The sequence below is a fragment of the Pan troglodytes genome, chromosome 15, assembly GCF_028858775.2.
Source record: "Pan troglodytes isolate AG18354 chromosome 15, NHGRI_mPanTro3-v2.0_pri, whole genome shotgun sequence".
NCBI lineage: Eukaryota > Metazoa > Chordata > Mammalia > Primates > Hominidae > Pan > Pan troglodytes.
Window position 1 is genome coordinate 17,080,313 of NC_072413.2, and position 14,254 is coordinate 17,094,566.

A 14,254-nucleotide genomic window follows, 5' to 3' on the forward strand; every position below is an offset into this window, starting at 1 on the left:
TTTACAAAGAGACTGCTTCCAACATGCTCTGTGAAAAGAAACGTTAAACTCTGTCAGTTGAAGGGACACATCACAATCTAGTTTCTGAAAAGGATTCTGTCTGGTTTTTCAACGAAGATACTTCCTTTTCTACCATTGGCCTGAAATCGCTTGAAATCTCCAATTGCAAATGCCAAAAAGAGAAAGTTTCAAATATGCTCTCTCTAAAGAAAGGTTCAACTCTGTGAGCTGAATACACACAACACAAGGAATCTACTGAGAAATCTTCTGTCTTCCATTATATGAAGAAATCCCGTTTCCAATGAAGGCCTCGTAAAGGTCCAAATATCCACTTGCAGACTTTGCAAACAGAGTGTTTTCAAACTGCTCTATGAAAAGAAAGGTTAAACTCTGTGAGCTGAACGCACAAATCCTTAAGTTGTTTCAGAGAATGATCCTCTCTAGTTTTTAAACGAAGATATTTCCTTTTCTGCCATTGGCCTCAATTCGCTTGAAATCTCCACATGTAAATTAAACAAAAAGAGTGTTTCTAATCTCCTCTGTCTAAAGGAAGGTTCAACTGTGTGAGTTGAATACACACACACAAAGAAGTTACTGAGAATTCTTCCGTCTAGCATTTTATGAAGAAATCCCTCTTCCAACGAAGGCCTCAAAGAGGTCCTAATATGCACTTGCTGACTTTACAAACAGAGTGTTTTCAAACTGCTCTATGAAAAGAAAGGTTAAACTCTGTGAGCTGAACGCACAAATCATTACGTTGTTTCAGAGAATGATTCTGTCTAGTTTTTAAACGAAGATATTTCCTTTTCAACCATTGGCCTGAAATCGCTTGAAATCTCCAAGTCCAAATTCCACAAAAAGAGAGTATCAAATCTGCTCTGTCTAAAGAAAGGTGAAGACACACAACACAAGGAAGTTACTGAGAATTCTTCTGTCTTGCATTATATGGAGAAATCCCGTTTCCAACGAAGGCCTCGTAGAGGTTCAAATATCCACTTGCAGACTTTTCAAATAGACTGTTTTCAAACTGCTCTATGAAAAGAAAGGTTAAACTCTGTCAGGTGGATGCACACATCACAAAGTAGTTTCTGAGAATGATTCTGTCTAGTTTTTAAACGGAGATATTTCCCTTTCTACCATTGGCCTCAAATCGCTTGAAATCTCCAATTGCAAATTCCACAAAAAGAGAGTTTCAAATCTGCTCTCTCTAAAGAAAGGTTCAACCCTGTGAGTTGAATACACACAACGCTAAGAAGTTACTGAGAATTCCTCTGTCTGGCACTATATGAAGGAATCCCTTTTCCAACGAAGGCATGAAAGAGGTCCAAATATCCGCTTCCAGACTTTACAAACAAAGTGTTTCCTAAGTGCTCTATGAAAAGGAAGGTTAAACTCTGTGAGCTGAACGCACAAATCATTAAGTTGCTTCAGAGAAAGATTCTGTCTAGTTTTTATACGAAGATATTTCCTTTTCTACCATTGGCCTCAAATCGCTTGAAATCTCCATTTGAAAAATCCACAAGAAGAGAGTTTCAAATCGGCTCTGTCTAAAGAAAGGTTCAACTCTGTGAGCTGAATACACACAACACAAAGAAGTTACTGAAAATTCTTCTTTCTAGCATTATACGATGGAATCCCGTTTCCAACGAAGGCCTCAAAGAGGTCCAAATATACAGTTGCAGGTTTTACAAACAGAGTGTTTTCAAACTGCTCTATGAAAAGAAAGGTTAAACTCTGTCAGGTGGATGCACGCATCACAAAGTAGTTTCTGAGAATGATTCTGTCTAGTTTTTAAACGAAGATATTTCCTTTTCAACCATAGGCCTGAAATCGCTCGAAATCGCCAATTGCAAAATCCACAAATAGAGAGTTTCCAATCTGCTCTGTCTAAAGAAAGGTTCAACTCTGTGAGATGAATACACACAACACAAGAAGTTACTGAAAATTCTTCTGTCTAGCATTATATGAAGAAATCCCGTTTCCAATCAGGGCCACAAAGAGGTCCAAATATACACTTGCAGATTTTACAAACAGAGTGTTTTCAAACTGCTCTATGAAAAGAAAGGTTAAACTCTGTGAGCTGAATGCAGAAATCATTAAGTTGTTTCAGAGAATGATTCTGTCTAGTTTTTAAACGAAGATATTTCCTTTTCTGTCATTGGCCTCAATTCGCTTGAAATCTCCACATGTAAATTAAACAAAAAGAGAGTTTCAAATCTACTCTGTCTAAAGGAAGGTTCAACTCTGTGAGTTGAATACACACACACAAAGAAGTTACTGAGAATTCTTCTGTCTAGCATTTTATGAAGAAATCCCGTTTCCAACGAAGGCCTCGTGGAGGTCCAAATATCCACTTGCAGACTTTTCAAACAGAGTGTTTTCAAACTGCTCTATGAAAAGAAAGGTTAAACTCTGTCAGGTGGATGCACACATCACAAAGTAGTTTCTGAGAATGATTCTGTCTAGTTTTTAAACGGAGATATTTCCCTTTCTAGCATTGGCCTAAAATCGCATGAAATCTCCAATTGCAAATTCCACAAAAAGAGAGTTTCAAATCTGCTCTCTCTAAAGAAAGGTTCAACCCTGTGAGTTGAATACACACAATGCTAAGAAGTTACTGAGAATTCTTCTGTCTATCTAGCATTATATGAAGGAATCCCTTTTCCAACGATGGCCTGAAAGAGGTCCAAATATCTGCTTCCAGACTTTACAAACAGAGTGTTTCCTAACTGCTCTATGAAAAGGAAGGTTAAACTCTGTGAGCTGAATGCACAAATCATTAAGTTGCTTCAGAGAATGATTCAGTCTAGTTTTTATACGAAGATATTTCCTTTTCTACCATTGGCCTCAAATCGCTTGAAATCTCCAATTGCAAAATCCACAAAAAGAGAGTTTCAAATCTGCTCTGTCTAAAAAAAGTTTCAACTCTGTGAGCTGAATACACACAACGCTAAGAAGTTACTGAGAATTCTTCTGTCTATCTAGCATTATATGAAGGAATCCTGTTTCCAACGAAGGCCTGAAAGAGGTCCTAATATCCGCTTCCAGACTTTAAAAACAGAGTGTTTCCTAATTGCTCTATGAAAAGAAAGTTTAAACTCTGTGAGCTGAACGCACAAATCATTAAGTTGCTTCAGAGAATGATTCTGTCTAGTTTTTATACGAAGATATTTCCTTTTCTACCATTGGCCTCAAATCGCTTGAAATCTCCAATTGCAAAATCCACAAGAAGAGAGTTTGAAATCTGCTCTGTCTAAAGAAAGTTTCAACTCTGTGAGCTGAATACAGACAACACAAAGAAGTTACTGAAAATTCTTCTGTCTAGCATTATATGAAGAAATCCTGTTTCCAACGAAGGCTTCAAAGAGGTCCAAATATCCACTTGCAGACTTTTCATACAGAGTGTTTTCAAACTGCTCTAAGAAAAGAAAGGTTAAACTTTGTTAGGTGGATGCAGACATCACAAAGTAGTTTCTGAGAATGATTCTGTCTAGTTTTTAAACAAACATATTTCGTTTTCTGTCATTGACCTCAATTCGCTTGAAATCTCCACATGTAAATTCCACAAAAAGAGTGTTTCAAACCTACTCTGTCTAAAGGAAGGTTCAACTCTGTGAGTTGAATACACACACACAAAGAAGTTACTGAGAATTCCTCTGTCTAGCATTTTATGAAAAAATCCCGCTTCCAACGAAGGCCTCAAAGAGGTCCAAATATCCACTTGCAAACTTTACAAAGAGAGTGCTTCCAAACTGCTCTGTGAAAAGAAACGTTAAACTCTGTCAGTTGAAGGCACACATCACAAACTAGTTTCTGAAAATGATTCTGTCTGGTTTTTAAACGAAGATATTTCCTTTTCTACCATTGGCCTGAAATCGCTTGAAATCTCCAATTGCAAATTCCAAAAAGAGAAAGTTTCGAATATGCTCTCTGTAAAGACAGGTTCAAATCTGTGAGCTGAATACCCACAACACAAGGAAGTTACTGAGAATTCTTCTGTCTTGCATTATATGAAGAAATCCCGTTTCCAACGAAGGCCTCATAGAGGTCCAAATATCCACTTGCAGATATTTCAAACAGAGTGTTTTCAAACTGCTCTATGAAAAGAAAGGTTAAACTCTGTCAGGTGGATGCACACATCACAAAGTAGTTTCTGAGAATGATTCTGTCTAGTTTTTAAACGGAGATAATTCCCTTTCTAAAATTGGCCTCAAAGCGTTTCAAATCTCCAGTTGCAAATTCCACAAAAAGAGAGTTTCAAATCTGCTGTCTCTAAAGAAAGGTTCAACCCTGTGAGTTGAATACACACAACGCTAAGAAGTTACTGAGAATTCTTCTGTCTAGCATTATATGAATGAATCCCGTTTCCAACGAAGGCCTGAAAGAGGTCGAAATATCTGCTTCCAGACTTTACAAACAGAGTGTTTCCTAACTACTCTATGAAAAGGAAGGTTAAACTCTGTGAGCTGAACACACAAATCATTAAGTTGCTTCAGAGAATGATTCTGCCTAGTTTTTATACGAAGATATTTCCTTTTCAACCATAGGCCTGAAATCGCTCGAAATCTCCAATTGCAAAATCCACAAATAGAGAGTTTCCATCTGCTCTGTCTAAAGAAAGGTTCAACTCTGTGAGCTGAATACACACAACAAAAGAAGTTACTGAAAATTCTTCTGTCTAGCATTATATGAAGAAATCCCGTTTCCAACCAGGGCCTCAAAGAGGTCCAAATATACACTTGCAGATTTTACAAACAGAGTGTTTTCAAACTGCTCTATGAAAAGAAAGGTTAAACTTTGTCAGGAAGATGCACACATCACAAAGTAGTTTCTGAGAAAGATTCTGTCTAGTTTTTAAACAAAGATATTTCGTTTTCTGTCATTGACCTCAATTCGCTTGAAATCTCCACATGTAAATTCCACAAAAAGAGTGTTTCAAACCTACTCTGTCTAAAGGAAGGTTCAACTCTGTGAGTTGAATAGACACATGCATAGAAGTTACTGAGAATTCTTCTATCTAGCATTTTATGAAGAAATCCCGCTTCCAACGAAGGCCTCAAACAGGTCCAAATATCCACTTGCAGACTTTACAAAGAGAGTGCTTGCAAACTGCTCTGTGAAAAGATACGTTAAACTCTGTCAGTTGAAGGCACACATCACAAACTAGTTTCTGAAAATGATTCTGTCTGGTTTTTAAACGAACATATTTCCTTTTCTACCATTGGACTGAAATCGCTTGAAATCTCCAATTGCAAATTCCAAAAAGAGAAAGTTTCAAATATGCTCTCTGTAAACAAAGGTTCAAACCTGTGAGCTGAATACCCACAACACAAGGAAGTTACTGAGAAATCTTCTGTCTTGCATTATATGAAGAAGTCCCGTTACCAACGAAGTCCTCGTAAAGGTCCAAATATCCACTTGCAGACTTTACAAACAGAGTGTTTTCAAACTGCTCTATGAAAAGAAAGGTTAAACTCTGTGAGCTGAACGCACAAATCATTAAGTTGTTTCAGAGAATGATTCTGTCTAGTTTTTAAACGAAGATATTTCCTTTTCTGTCATTGGCCTCCATTCGCTTGAAATCTCCACATGCAAAATTAAACAAAAAGAGTGTTTCAAATCTACTCTGTCTAAAGGAAGGTTCCACTTTGTGAGTTGAATACACACACACAAAGAAGTTACTGAGAATTCTTCTGTCTAGCATTTTATGAAGAAATCCCTCTTCCAACGAAGGCTTCAAAGAGGTCCAAATATCCACTTGCAGACTATACAAACAGAGTGTTTTCAAAGTGCTCTATGAATAGAAAGGTTAAACACTGTGAGCTAAACGTACAAATCATTACGTTGTTTCAGAGAATGATTCTGTCTAGTTTTTAAACGAAGATATTCCCTTTTCTACCATTGGCCTGAAATCGCTTGAAATCTCCAACTGCAAATTCCACAAAAAGAGAGTTTCAAATCTGCTCTGTCTGAAGAAAAGTTAAACTCTGTGAGCTGAAGACACACAACACAAGGAAGTTACTGAGAATTCTTCTGTCTAGCATTAGATGAAGGAATCCCGTTTCCAACGAAGGCCTGAGAGAGGTCCAAATATCGGCTTCCAGACTTTACAAACAGAGTGTTTCCTAACTGCTCTATGAAAAGGAAGGTTAAACTCTGTGAGCTGAACGCACAAATCATTAAGTTGCTTCAGAGAATGATTCCGTCTAGTTTTTATACGAAAATATTTCCTTTTCTACCATTGGCCTCAAATCGCTTGAAATCTGCAATTGCAGAATCCACAAAAAGAGAGTTTCAAATCTGCTCTGTCAAAAGAAAGGTTCAACTCTGTGAGCTGAATACACACAACACAAAGAAGTTACTGAAAATTCTCCTGTCTAGCATTATATGAAGATGTCCCGTTTCCAACGAAGGCCTCAAAGAGGTCCAAGTATACACTTGCAGATTTTACAAACAGAGTGTTTTCAAACTGCTCTATGAAAAGAAAGGTTGGGCAAGGACTTCATGTCCAAAACACCAAAAGCAATGGCAACAAAAGCCAAAATTGACAAATGTTATCTAATTAAACTAAAGAGCTTCTGCACAGCAAAAGAAACTACCATCAGAGTGAATAGGCAACCTACAACATGGTAGAAAATTTTCACAACCTACTCATCGGACAAAGGGCTAATATCCTGAATCTACAGTGAACTCAAACAAATTTACAAGAGAAAAACAAACAACCCCATCAAAAAGTGGGCGAAGGACATGAACAGGCACTTCTCAAAAGAAGACATTTATGCAGCCAAAAAACACATGAATAAATGCTCATCATCACTGGCCATCAGAGAAATGCAAATCAAAACCACTATGAGATATCATCTCACACCAGTTAGAATGGCAATCATTCAAAAGTCAGGAAACAACAGGTGCTGGAGAGGATGTGGAGAAATAGGAACACTTTTACACTGTTGGTGGGACTGTAAACTAGTTCAACCATTGTGGATGTCAGTGTGGCGATTCCTCAGGGATCTAGAACTAGAAATACCATTTGACCCAGCCATCCCATTACTGGGTATATACCCAAATGACTATAAATCATGCTGCTATAAAGACACATGAACACGTATGTTTATTGCGGCATTATTCACAATAGCAAAGACTTGGAACCAACCCAAATGTCCAACAATGATAGACTGGATTAAGAAAATGTGGCACATATACACCATGGAATACTATGCAGCCATAAAAAATGATGAGTTCATATCCTTTGTAGGGACATGGATGAAATTGGAAACCATCATTCTCAGTAAACTATCGCAGGAACAAAAAAACAAACACCGCATATTCTCACTCATAGGTGGGAATTGAACAATGAGATCACATGGACACAGGAAGGGGAATATCATACTCTGGGGACTGTGGTGGGGAGGGGGAGGGGGGAGGGATAGCATTGGGAGATATACCTAATGCTAGATGACGAGTTAGTGGGTGCAGCGCACCAGCATGGCACATGTATACATATGTAACTAACTTGCACAATGTGCACATGTACCCTAAAACTTAAAGTATAATAAAAAAAAAATCTTTAAAAATGTGAAAATCTAGGATGTAGAAGAGTCTGGAAATTTTCATCTTCAAATCTTTATGGTTAATTTCTTAAAGCTTTAGCTAGCAAAAGTGATCCTAAATTCAAGTGGCAGAGATAATGCAGATGGAAGAATGGATAGTTATCCTGTGATGACAGAGTATTTTAGTGGTCAACCTAAATAATTCAATTCTACAGATTCACTTTTGCTTGTATCGTTGATATCATAACAACATGGTGGGACTTTGATCAGAGTTCTCTACTGTCAGAAAGGGCCCAGTGGCTATTTTCTTAGAGAATAGTCCCAGTAGCAAGAAATAAGAACAACAATATAATATGAACACACGTAGAGATCTAATGTACATGAGGCGTGAGTTAACAACATTGTATTGTTTTGGATATTTTTTAATAAAATAAATCTATTAAAAAAAAAAAAAGAAAGGTTATACTCTGTGAGCTGAGCGCACAAATCATTACGTTGTTTCAGAGAATGATTCTGTCTAGTTTTTAAACGAAGGTATTTCTTATTCTGTCACTGGCCTCAATTCGCTTGAAATCTCCACATGTAAATTAAACAAAAAGAGTGTTTCAAATCTACTCTGTCTAAAGGAAGGTTCAACTGTGTGAGTTGAATACACACACACAAAGAAGTTAATGAGAATTCTTCTGTCTAGCATTTTATGAAGAAATCCCGCTTCCAACGAAGACGTCAAAGAGGTCCAAATATCCACTTGCAGACTTTACAAACAGTGTTTTCAAACTGCTCTATGAAAAGAAAGGTTAAATTCTGTGAGCTGAACGCACAAATCATTACGTTGTTTTAGAGAATGATTCTGTCTAGTTTTTAAACGAAGATATATCCTTTTCTACCATTGGCCTGAAATCCCTTGAAATCTCCAACTGCAAATTCCACAAAAAGAGAGTTTCAAATCTGCTCTGTCAAAAGAAAGGTTCAACTCTATGAGCTGAATACACACAACACAAAGAAGGTACTGAAAAATCTGCTGTCTAGCATTATATGAAGAAATCCCGTTTCCAACGAAGGCGTCAAAGGGGTCCAAATAGATACTTGCAGATTTTAGAAACAGGGTGTTTTCAAACTGCTCTATGAAAAGAAAGGTTAAACTTTGTCAGGTGGATGCACACATCACAAAGTAGTTTCTGAGAATGATTCTGTCTAGTTTTTAAACAAACATATTTCGTTTTCTGTCATTGACCTCAATTCGCTTGATATCTCCACATGTAAATTCCACAAAAAGAGTGTTTCAAATATACTCTGTCTAAAGGAAGGTGCAACTCTGTGAGTTGAATACACACACACAAAGAAGTTACTGAGAATTCTTCTGTCTAGCATTTTATGAAGAAATCCCACTTCCAACGAAGACTTCAAAGAGGTCCAAATAACCCCTTGCAGACTTTACAAACAGAGTGTTTTCAAACTGCTCTATGAAAAGAAAGGTTAAACTCTGTGAGCTCAACGCACAAATGATTAAGTTGTTTCAGAGAACGATTCTGTCTAGCTTTGAAACGAAGATATTTCCTTTTCTGTCATTGGCCTGAATTCGCTTGAAATCTCCACATGTAAGATAAAGAAAAAGAGTGGTTCAAATCTTCTCTGTCTAAAGGAAGGTTCAACTCTGTGAGTTGAATACACACACACAAAGAAGTTACTGAGAATTCTTCTGTCTAGCATTTTATGAAGAAATCCCCTTTCAACGAGGACTTCAAAGAGGTCCAAATATCCACTTGCAGACTTTACAAACAGAGTGTTTTCAAACTGCTCTATGAAAAGAAAGGTTAAACTCTGTGAGCTGAACGCACAAATCAATGCGTTGTTTCAGAGAATGATTCTGTCTAGTTTTTAAACGAAGATATTTCCTATTCTACCATTGGCCTGAAATCGCTTGAAATCTCCAACTGCAAATTCCACAAAAAGAGAGTTTCAAATATGCTCTGTCTAAAGAAAGGTTCAACTCTGTGAGCTGAATACACACAACACAAGGAAGTTACTGAGAATTCTTCTGTCTTGCATTATATGAAGAAATCCCGTTTCCAACGAAGTCCTCGTAGAGGTCCATATATCCACTTGCAGACTTTTCAAACAGAGTGTTTTCAAACTGCTCTATGAAAAGAAAGGTTAAACTCGGTCAGGTGGATGCACACATCAGAAAGTAGTTTCTGAGAATGATTCTGTCTAGTTTTTAAACGGAGATATTTCCCTTTCTACCATTGGCCTCAAATCGCTTGAAATCTCCAATTGGAAATTCCACAAAAAGAGAGTTTGAAATCTGCTCTCTGTAAAGAAAGGTTCAACGCTGTGAGTTGAATACACACAACGCTAAGAAGTTACTGAGAATTCTACTGTCTAGCATTATATGCAGGAATCCCGTTTCCAACGAAGGCCTGAAAGAGGTCCAAATATCCGCTTCCAGACTTTACAAACAGAGTGTTTCCTAACTGCTCTATGAGAAGGAAGGTTAAACTCTGTGAGCTGAACGCAGAAATCATTACGTTGCTTCAGAGAATGATTCTGTCTAGTTTTTATACGAAGATATTTCCTTTTCTACAATTGGCCTCAAATCGATTGAAATCTCCAATTGCAAAATCCACAAAAAGAGAGTTTCAAATCTGCTCTGTCTAAAGAAAAGTTCAACTCTGTGAGCTGAATACACACAACACAAAGACGTTACTGAAAATTCTTCTGTCTAGCATTAAATGAAGAAATCCCGTTTCCAACGAAGCCCTCAAAGAGGTTCAAATATCCACTTGCAGACTTTACAAACAGAGTGTTTTCAAACTGCTCTATGAAAAGAAAGGTTAAACTTTGTCAGGTGGATGCACACATCACAAAGTAGTTTCTGAGAATGATTCTGTCTAGTTTTTAAACAAACATACTTCGTTTTCTGTCATTGACCTAAATTCGCTTGAAATCTCCACATGTAAATTCCACAAAAAGAGTGTTTCAATTCTACTCTGTCTAAAGGAAGGTTCAACTCTGTGATTTGAATACACACACACAAAGAAGTTACTGAGAATTCTTCTGTATAGCATTTTATGAAGAAATCCCGCTTCCAACGAAGGCCTCAAAGAGGTCCAAATATCCACTTGCAGACTTTACAAAGAGAGTGCTTCCAAAGTGCTCTGTGAAAAGAAACGTTAAACTCTGTCAGTTGAAGGCACACATCACAAACTAGTTTCTGAAAATGATTCTGTCTAGTTTTTAAACGAAGATATTTGCTTTTCTACCATTGGCCTGAAATCGCTTGAAATCTCCAATTGGAAATTCCAAAAAGAGAAAGTTTCAAATATGCGCTCTCTAAAAAAAGGTTCAAATCTGTGAGCTCAATACACACAGCACAAGGAAGTTACTGAGAAATCTTCTGTCTTGCATTATATGAAGAAATACCGTTTCCAACGAAGGCCTCGTAAAGGTCCAAATATCCACTTGCAGACTTTACAAACAGAGTGTTTTCCAAATACTCTATGAAAAGAAAGGTTAAACTCTGTGAGCTGAACGCACAAATCATTACGTTGTTTCAGAGAATGATTCTGTCTAGTTTTTAAACGAAGACATTTCATTTTCTGTCATTGGCATCAATTCACTAGCAATCTCCACATGTAAATTAAACAAAAAGAGAGTTTCAAATCTGCTCTGTCTAAAGAAAGGTTAAACTCTGTGAGCTGAAGACACACAACACAAGGAAGTTACTGAGAATTCTTCTGTCTTGCATTATATGAAGAAATCCCGTTTCCAACGAAGGCCTCGTAGAGGTCCAAATATCCACTTGCAGACTTTTCAAACAGAGTGTTTTCAAACTGCTCTATGAAAAGAAAGGTTAAACTCTGTCAGGTGGATGCACACATCACAAAGTAGTTTCTGAGAATGATTCTGTCTAGTTTTTAAACGGAGATATTTCCCTTTCTACCATTGGCCTCAAATCGCTTGAAATCTCCAATTGGAAATTCCACAAAAAGAGAGTTTCAAATCTGCTCTCTCTAAAGAAAGGTTCAACCCTGTGAGTTGAATACACACAACGCTAAGAAGTTACTGAGAATTCTTCTGTCTAGCATTATATGAAGGAATCCCATTTCCAACGAAGGCCTGAAAGAGGTCCAAATATCCGCTTCCAGACATTACAAACAGAGTGTTTCCTAACTGCTCTATGAAAAGGAAGGTTAAGCTCTGTGAGCTGAACGCACAACTCATTACGTTGCTTCAGAGAATGATTTTGTCTAGTTTGTATAGGAAGATATTTCCTTTTCTACCATTGGCCTGAAATTTCTTGAAATCTCCAACTGCAAATTCCACAAAAAGAGGGTTTGAAATCTGCTCTGTCTAAAGAAAGGCTCAAACATGTGAGTTGAATACACACAACGCTAAGAAGTTAATGAGAGTTCTTCTGTCTAGCATTATATGAAGGAATCCCGTTTCCAACGAAGGCCTGAAAGAGGTCCAAATATCAGCTTCCAGACCTTACAAACAGAGTGTTTCCTAACTGCTCTATGAAAAGGAAGGTTAAACTCTGTAAGCTGAATGCACAAATCATTACGTTGCTTCAGAGAATGATTCTGTCTAGTTTTTATAGGAAGATATTTCCTTTTCTACCTTTGGTCGCAAATCGCTTGAAATCTCCAATTGCAAAATCCACAAAAAGAGAGTTTCAAATCTGCTCTGTCTAAAGAAAGGCTCAACTCTGTGAGCTGAATACACACAACACAAAGAAGTTACTGAAAATTCTTCTGTCTAGCATTATATGAAGAAATCCCGTTTCCAACGAAGGCCTCGTAGAGGTCCAAATATCCACTTGCAGACTTTTCAAACAGAGTGTTTTCAAACTGCTCTATGAAAAGAAAGGTTAAACTCTGTCAGGTGGATGCACACATCACAAAGTAGTTTCTGAGAATCATTCTGTATAGTTTTTAAACGGAGATATTTCCCTTTCTATCATTGGCCCCAAATCGCTTGAAATCTCCAACTGGAAATTCCACAAAAAGAGAGTTTCAAATCTGCTCTCTCTAAAGAAAGGCTCAAACCTGTGAGTTGAATACACACAACGCTAAGAAGTTACTGAGAGTTCTTCTGTCTAGCATTATATGAAGGAATCCCGTTTCCAACGAAGGCCTGAAAGAGGTCCAAATATCTGCTTCCAGACCTTACAAACAGAGTGTTTCCTAACTGCTCTATGAAAAGGAAGGTTAAACTCTGTAAGCTGAACGCACAAATCATTACGATGCTTCAGAGAATGATTCTGTCTGGTTTTTATAGTAAGATATTTCCTTTTCTACTTTGGCCGCAAATCGCTTGAAATCTCCAATTGCAAAATCCACAAAAAGAGAGTTTCAAATCTGCTCTTTCTAAAGAAAGGCTCAACTCTGTGAGCTGAATACACACAACACAAAGAAGTTACTGAAAATTCTTCTGTCTAGCTTTATATGAAGAAATCCCGTTTCCAACGAAGGCCTCAAAGGGGTCCAAATAGATACTTGCAGATTTTACAAACAGAGTGTTTTCAAACTACTCTATGAAAAGAAAGGTTAAACTTTGTCAGGTGGATGCACACATCACAAAGTAGTTTCTGAGAATGATTCTGTCTAGATTTTAAATAAACTTATTTCGTTTTCTGTCATTGACCTCAATTCGCTTGAAATCTCCACATGGAAATTAAACAAAAAGACTGTTTCAAATCTACTCTGTCTAAAGGAAGGTTCAACTCTGTGAGTTGAATACACACACAAAAAGAAGTTACTGAGAATTCTTCTGTCTAGCATTTTATGAAGAAATCCCGCTTCCAACGAAGGCCTCAAAGAGGTCCAAATATCCACTTGCAGACTTTACAAAGAGAGTGCTTCCAAAGTGCTCTGTGAAAAGAAACGTTAAACTCTGTCAGTTGAAGGTACACATCACATGTACCTGAAAATGATTCTGAAAATGATTCTGTCTGGTTTTTAAACAAAGATATTTCCTTTTCTACCATTGGACTGAAATCGCTTGAAATCTCCAATTACAAATTCCAAAAAGAGAAAGTTTCAAATATGCTCTCTGTAAAGAAAGGTTCAAATCTGTGAGCTGAATACCCACAGCAGAAGGAAGTTACTGAGAAATCTTCTGTCTTGCATTATATGAAGAAATCCCGTTTCCAACGAAGGCCTCGTAAAGGTCCAAATATCCACTTGAAGACTTTACAAACAGAGTGTTTTCAAACTGCTCTATGAAAAGAAAGGTTAAACTCTGTGAGCTGAACGCACAAATCATTAAGTTGTTTCAGAGAATGATTCTGTCTAATTTTTAAACGAAGATATTTCCTTTTCTGTCATTGGCCTCAATTCGCTTGAAATCTCCACATGTAAATTACACAAAAAGAGTGTTTCAAATCTACTCTGTCTAAAGAAAGGTTCGACTCTGTGAGTTGAATACACACACATAAATAAGTTACTGAGAATTCTTCTGTCTTGCATTTTATGAAGAAATCCCGCTTCCAACAAAGGCTTCAAAGAGGTCCAAATATCCACTTGCAGACTTTACAAACAGAGTTTTTTCAAACTGCTCTATGAAAAGAAAGGTTAAACTCTGTGAGCTGAACGCACAAATCATTACGTTGTTTCAGAGAATGATTCTGTCTAGTTTTTAAACAAAGATATTTGCTTTTCTACCATTGGCCTGAAATCGCTTGAAATCTCCAACTGCAA